The sequence below is a fragment of the Dromiciops gliroides genome, chromosome X (assembly GCF_019393635.1).
Source record: "Dromiciops gliroides isolate mDroGli1 chromosome X, mDroGli1.pri, whole genome shotgun sequence".
NCBI lineage: Eukaryota > Metazoa > Chordata > Mammalia > Microbiotheria > Microbiotheriidae > Dromiciops > Dromiciops gliroides.
In genome coordinates, this window is record NC_057867.1 from 64,028,011 (window position 1) to 64,034,622 (window position 6,612).

Sequence of the window (6,612 nt, forward strand, 5' to 3'; positions counted from 1 at the left end):
TTATTTCTTCCCTCCAATGGAAATCAAAACAAAAGTTTTCAAGCAAAGAGAGCTCCTTATCAGCAAACAGGACAATTCCTTCCATCCCAGTGGAGAGCTTCTCAGCCAGCCCAGGGCTGCAAACAGCCAGATGGGCTTGAAGAAATGCAAACAGCCCCACAGGGGCCCCATCGATGGGCTTCGGGCACAGAGGAACCAGCCACTTCTGAAGTCCCAACTTCAAAGCCAAAGCAGGCGGACCTGAACGCTGTTGGAGCAGTCAAGCCCCTGGGATGGAAAAGCTGAACAAAGCTAGAGCCAAACAAATGCAAAAGTGGCTAGAGATCATTAGTGGCTGCCTGTCAAACTGAAATAGACCAATCCCAGAGCCCCTGTGAGAGGGCGTGAGAGAAGAGAGAACCCTGGCTGACCTGCCTTCACAGGATGTGGCAAACTGAGGGGGAAGTATGGCTCCTGTTTGGTGGCGTGGAGCCAGTTGGATGAGAGGCTGAAATCAGACCACAAGATAGGTTAATTCAATTTCCCAAGCATTCATGCCTTTGTCCAGTGGGGACTCCCTCCCACTGATGCAGAATGTATCTTACTAGCCTTCTTCAATGAATAGCTATGGCAAGGAAATTCATCACTCTGTGGTCAACCTAGCACTGAGCCTTCCTGCCCTTCACTACACTGCTTCTTGGACTAGGTTATTGCTGGGCTGGGTCTTGGAAGCCTTTGTAGCTTGGTAGAACCTGCCTGTGCCAGCCCTCCCCTGGAAGCCTATGATGCTACCTCAGGAGAAGATGTCAGGAGAGCTCCACGGTGTAGCTAGGGGCGGGTGAGGTAGAGCAGCTTCCTTTACCTTAGTGGAGAAATCATGCTGAAGACACACAAAGAAAGAATTCTGGTGAGGAGGGAAGGGAAATTAACTAAGGAGACAGAGGATGCAAGAACCCATTTCGATTTGTTAAACACAGGACTGTTTTTGCATTGGATTCTGGGATCATCCCTATTAAGGAGCCCTACTATGTTGTCAATCTTCAAAAGCATGATGGCTGGTCTCCTTGATAGGATTTGCTGATGTCATGGCTCTCTGCCAGTACCATTTCTAAGAAAACACTTAAAAAATTTGTACCGAAAGTCCTGGATTAGTTTCTGAATATGGGCTGATTAATACATTAATTATAGTGAGTAGACAAATTGTGGGTCTACGGTCTGTGATTATAAATATACAGTTCGAGCTGAAGGGGACCTTCAAGGCTGTCTTGTCCAAGTGCCTCATTTTACACATGAATTACCCATGGTACTTGTGATGGTGACAGCCTGGGGCAGGGCATTTGGAAGAGAGAACTCTTAGATGGTGGCAGTGCACCCTGAACCAGCCCGTTGTTCACCTTTACCCAATTTTCCATTGGAGGTCCAATGAAAGCCAAGAAACCCAACAGACTTTGACCACACAAGGGAAAGAGGCATAGGTCAATGTGTGTGCCCGATTTCAAATGAGGGAGAAGGCTGATTTGGAGCTGGGGGAAACAGAATTGACAAAAAGCTGTCTCGGTGCTCTGAAGTTCCTGTGTTCCTCAGCATGAATGGCTGCCCATTTTGAGAGTGAAAACCAGTTTACTCAACTCCCAGTCAGAAGCACCTGTGAACTGAAGCTCTAGGGATGTCAAAGCAGAGACTGATGGGTGTGGGTGGGTGCTGGGATATTATCAGGTATAGGATTCTCTTGCCTGTTTGATTAAATGTCTCATAAAGTAGTGATGATCTCAGAAAGATTACTCACCATGGGAGGGGATGGAAGGGTAATGGCTAGTGGGGGTGGGGTGGAGCAAAGTCAAGTGACTTGATGGGACACACCCCAGGCATAGTGCATGCAGGGAGTACAACTAAGTGAGTGACAAGCTGACCTGAGTGGAATGGGGGATTTTGTTGACCATTATAACGTCCCCTGGTGGTGGATAGTCACTGCCTACAGGTGGGATAAGTAGCAAGATCAGCCATGCTGGCAGGGCCAGTAATGGAACCTGAGTCTCCTGATCTCTGGTCCTGTATACTTCCCAACACAGCACAGTATCCTCCTCTGTATTCCCACCGTCTTTGGGAAAGTGAGGATGGCAGCAAGAAATAGTGCCATTTGGAGTTGGGGAAACCTTTTGGGGATGGGTTCCCTTGCATTCCTCTTCAGGATAATTTCTGTACTTCTGGGTCTCCTTGGACTGCCATCAAGCCTCCATTGGATAGTGTTACTGAAAAATTTCTGCTTGGAGGGTTCACTAACTAAGAAGTAAACTCTCCTCTCTCCAGGGCAATTAATTATGGCCCAGTGGATAGAGTGCTGGGCTTGGAGTTAGAAAGCCCTGAGTTCAAATCCAATCCCAGACACTTCCTAGTCGTATGAACCCAAGTGATTTAACCTCTATCAGACTCAGTTTCCTCAATAATAATACCACCTACCTCCCAGGGTTGTTGTGAGTATCAAGTGAGATCCTATTTATAACACTCTTAGCACAGTTCCTGACAAACAATAAGTGCTTAAAAAATGTTTGTTCTCTTGCAAAGCTCTCAGTGGGCTCATTTTCAATGTGACATAACTGTGACTGGGTGCAGGTGGTAAAGGCCATTCATTTATCAAGCATTTATGAATGTCTACTATGTACTAGGACTTGGAAATACAAAACCAGAAGTCTCTTTCCTCAAGAAGCTCTTTTGGGGGTAGGGGTGAGAAGCATGTACAGAGATCTGCAAATACAAAGTAATTTTGGGGTGGGAAACTAGTAACTTGGGGAAATTAGGGTTAGAAGACATATCTGGTGTAGATAGTAGCAATTGGCCTGAACTTTGAAGGAAGCTAAGGATTCTCAAAGGGTGGAAATGAGGAAAGAGTGCATGCCAGGCATGTAGGACAACTAATCTGTGCAAAGTCCTGGAGGTGGGAGATGGAATGTCACACCCAGGGAACATAAGTAAGGTCAATTTGGCTATAGTAGAGTGGGACCAATGGGGAGTAATATGTGACAAATGAGACTTTCTAGCTCATTCTATGCATGGAGAGCAAATTCATGGCCCCTGACCACAAGCTGAGTGAAGGAGGATCAGGGACCAGGCCTAGGTTAGCGGAAATCTTTCACATCTTTAGACAATGCATGGAAGGTTTGTGCTTGTGCACAAATTCTCCCTCCCTTTACTAAGTACCATGTAGATGGGGTGGATTCCCAAGGTGTTGACAGCTGCAGCCATGGATCGGGAATCTGAATGACCGCTTCTTCTACCATAATTAGAATGTAAGTCATCGCCTCCTCAAAAACCAGCGGGTTCCAGGGAGAGAACATGCTGTGGGGTGGGCCACACCTGCAAACTTTTGGTGTTACCCGGGCCAGGTATACACCCCTTTGGTGTATGGAAAGGTCTCACTTGTTGGATTTTGCAAGATGAGCACAGATGCTAGCCTGAGGGTAGGGAGCTGGTAAAGCTGGAGAGAGGGTAGTCTCTGAGGGACCTTTTTGTTATTAAGTTGTGTCTGACTCTCTGTGACCCCATTTGGGGTTTTCTTGGCAGAGATACTGGAGTGATTTGCTATTCCCTTCTCTGGCATATTTGACAGATGAGGAAACTGAGGCAAACAGGGTGAAGTGACTTGCCCAGGGTCATGCAGCTAGTGTGTGTCTGAGGCCAGATTTGAACTATCGTCCTCCTAACTTGAGGCCCAGCACTCTATCCAGTGTGCCACATAGCTGCCCTTTGAGGGACCTAGAAGCTACTTACTATTGGTGGGGTTCCTCTCTTGCCCCCTTTCTATTGTGGGCTTGGCTTTCCTTGTTTTAATGGGTTCAAAACTAAATTCCTTAACTTCCCCCCTCTAAAACCTTCCCCTCTTCTGAAATTTTCTACCGCTGTCAAGGGTGCCACCATCATCCCAGTCACCCAGGCTGAGAACCTAGGTGCCATTCTTGATTCTTCACTCTCTCTCACCTACCACATCCAATCAATTATTAAGTCCTGTCAATTCAACCTTTATAATATCACTCATACATTTCCCCTTCTCTCCTCTGGCATTGCCCCCACTGTGGTGCAGGTCCTTATCACCTCATGCCTTGATCATTGCAATAGCTATTGGTAGGTCTGCCTGCCTCTCAAGTCTCTGCCTACTCTAATCCATTCTCCATTCAGCTGCCAAAGTGATCTTCCTAAAGTGCAGATCTGGTCATCTCGCTCTCCACTCCCCCCCCCACCCCAGCCCCCGCACTCAACAAACTTCACTTGCTCCATACTACCTCTAGAATCAAATATAAAATGTGTTCAGCTTTTAAAGTCCCTTGTACCTTATTCTCTTCTTACATTTATACTTGATTCCCCACCCACCCCCCAATCCAGCGACACTTGCCACTTGCCTCTTTGCTATTTCCCCACAAAAGACATTCTATTTCCCAACTTGAGGCATTTTCTCTGGCTCTCCCTCATGCCTGGAATGCTCTCCCTCCTCAGTTCTGCCTCTGGATTCTATGGCTTTCTCCAAATTTCAGTTAAAATTAGAATGCAAATTCCATGAGGTTAGGAAAAATGGGGTTTTTAAAACTATTTGCATCCTTACCACTCAGCACAGTGCCTGGTACAAAGTAAATGGTTAATCAATTATTGTTGATTTGACTTGACTTCTGGCTGCTTTCTCTTTTTTTTCTTTGCTTCTCCTCTTACCAATGTTCTAGGCACCATGGAAAGTGGACTTGCTTTTTTGTGTGAGGAAATTGGGGTTAAGTGACTTGCCCAGAGTCACACAGCTAGTAAGTATTAAGTGTCTGAGGTTGAATTTGAACTCAGGTACTCCTGAATCCAGGGCTGGGTCCTCTATCCACTGTGCCACCTAGCTGCCCCCAGTGGACTTGCTTTTGAATCAGGAGATCTGCATTCAAAACCAATGAGGACAGTCAATTAGAATGATCTCAAAGTTCCCTTTCAGCTCAAAACTTGGGAGCCTTTGATCCCTTATCTTTTCTCTTCCCCTGGCATTTAATGAGCTCAAGAGCCCATTGACGGTTATCTGAATGTTTGGTTCTACCCAGAATCCCAGAATCTCAGTACCAGAAGTGACCCCAGAGGTCACTTCATCTGAGCCATGCCTGACCAGAACAATTCTGCCTTCACTAGAAAGCATCCATTGATGGGTCTAGCATCACAGGTGTGCTAGAGTGAACTTGACTTTTATAGTTGAGAGAAAGGATTTTGAAGTTGTCAATACAAGCATTTATACCTCAGAAAGCATCAAGTTCTACAAACCAGGACTTGACTTACTGTCTTGTTGATAGTCTAGATCTGAGAAAGTGATGGAGAAAACGTTAGCAATGCAGATGAAACCTTAAAGTATGTCATGCATTTTCAGAGAGCCGGTTGTTGAACATTTACCAGCTTGCCACTAGTCCCGAAACAGTCCATTCTATATTGGTTTGCCTCTCATTGAAAGATAATGTTTTTCTCAGTGATTTGAAGGCTTGGCAATCTTGCTGATGTGGATGACCTCTCCACCAGTAGAGACTGACCCTCATTCACATGATCTCATTCTGTATGATTCTTGTCTTTGTCTGGCAACCATCCAAAGCAGCTCTACTCAGTGGCTCTCATTTTTTGTTTGTTCTATTGAACTATTTTGGTGATACCCCCCCCTTCTGGGGTGACCAGTTCACCATCTGCTAGGGCTTCATCCTTCTCTTGCTCTATGTGGGATTTAGGAGAGGTGCAGACCCCAGAATGCCTGAACCAACTGTTCTGAGCTTGCTTTGGGGATGAAAGACTCTTTGAACATCTGGATTGGAAGCAATCGGTAGACAAGAGAAACCTTGATGGTGGCATTTTGGCCAGAACCGAGACTCATCATTGGGATGGCCCCAGGGTCTTACTTCACAAGTGTGGAGATGGCAAAAGAGTTCTCATAATTAATTTTTGGAGATAGAATGCATTGAAATAAATAACTTCAACTGTGAAAAAGACCTCTTGGTGGTCTGACACAAATCCCAATTAATTAGTTATTTAATTTTGTTTTTATATTCAAGTAATTGATAAATTTAATAAAAAGCACTTACTATGTGCCAGCCACTGTACTATGCACTGAAGACATTCCTGTACTCAAGAAATTTACATTTTACCTGGGGAAACAACAGGTACAGAACCTGTTCTATGGATAGGGATTGGACCTATGATTCACTACTACAGGGAACTCCCAGGTGTCCCACACAGGGACACTACCTCTATCAGTGCCGGTAGGAAGTATGGTCTTAGAGAACTATCTAGACTTAGAGAGCTAGCGAGAATACAGAGAGAAATCCCACAAGCAGATGTGTTAAGACCAGCTCTCTACACCACACCATGATGCCTCTCCCATCTTAATGTATTTGAGAAAATAACAAGGTAATGTGTGAAGAAGCTGGGGGAATGTAGAAGGGGATGTTTCAGCTGAGGGTTTAAAGCAAGCTAGAGATTCTAAAAAGTGAAACTGAGGAGAGAGTGCATTCCAAGCACGTACAAAGGCGTGGAAATGGGTGATGGACAAACCAAATAGCGAATGAAGAATTTAGGGTTAGGGTTAGAAAAACCAGAAAGTTAGCTTGTAGCCAAATGGTGAAGGTCTTGGAATGCCCAAGT

The 6,612-nt window shown here is 45.3% G+C and overlaps 1 pseudogene; it reads left to right on the forward strand.

The window, feature by feature from the left end:
• The first annotated feature begins 272 nt into the window (after nucleotides 1-272).
• On the forward strand, nucleotides 273-5,760 carry LOC122733356 (annotated as a pseudogene).
• The last annotated feature ends 852 nt before the right edge of the window (nucleotides 5,761-6,612 follow it).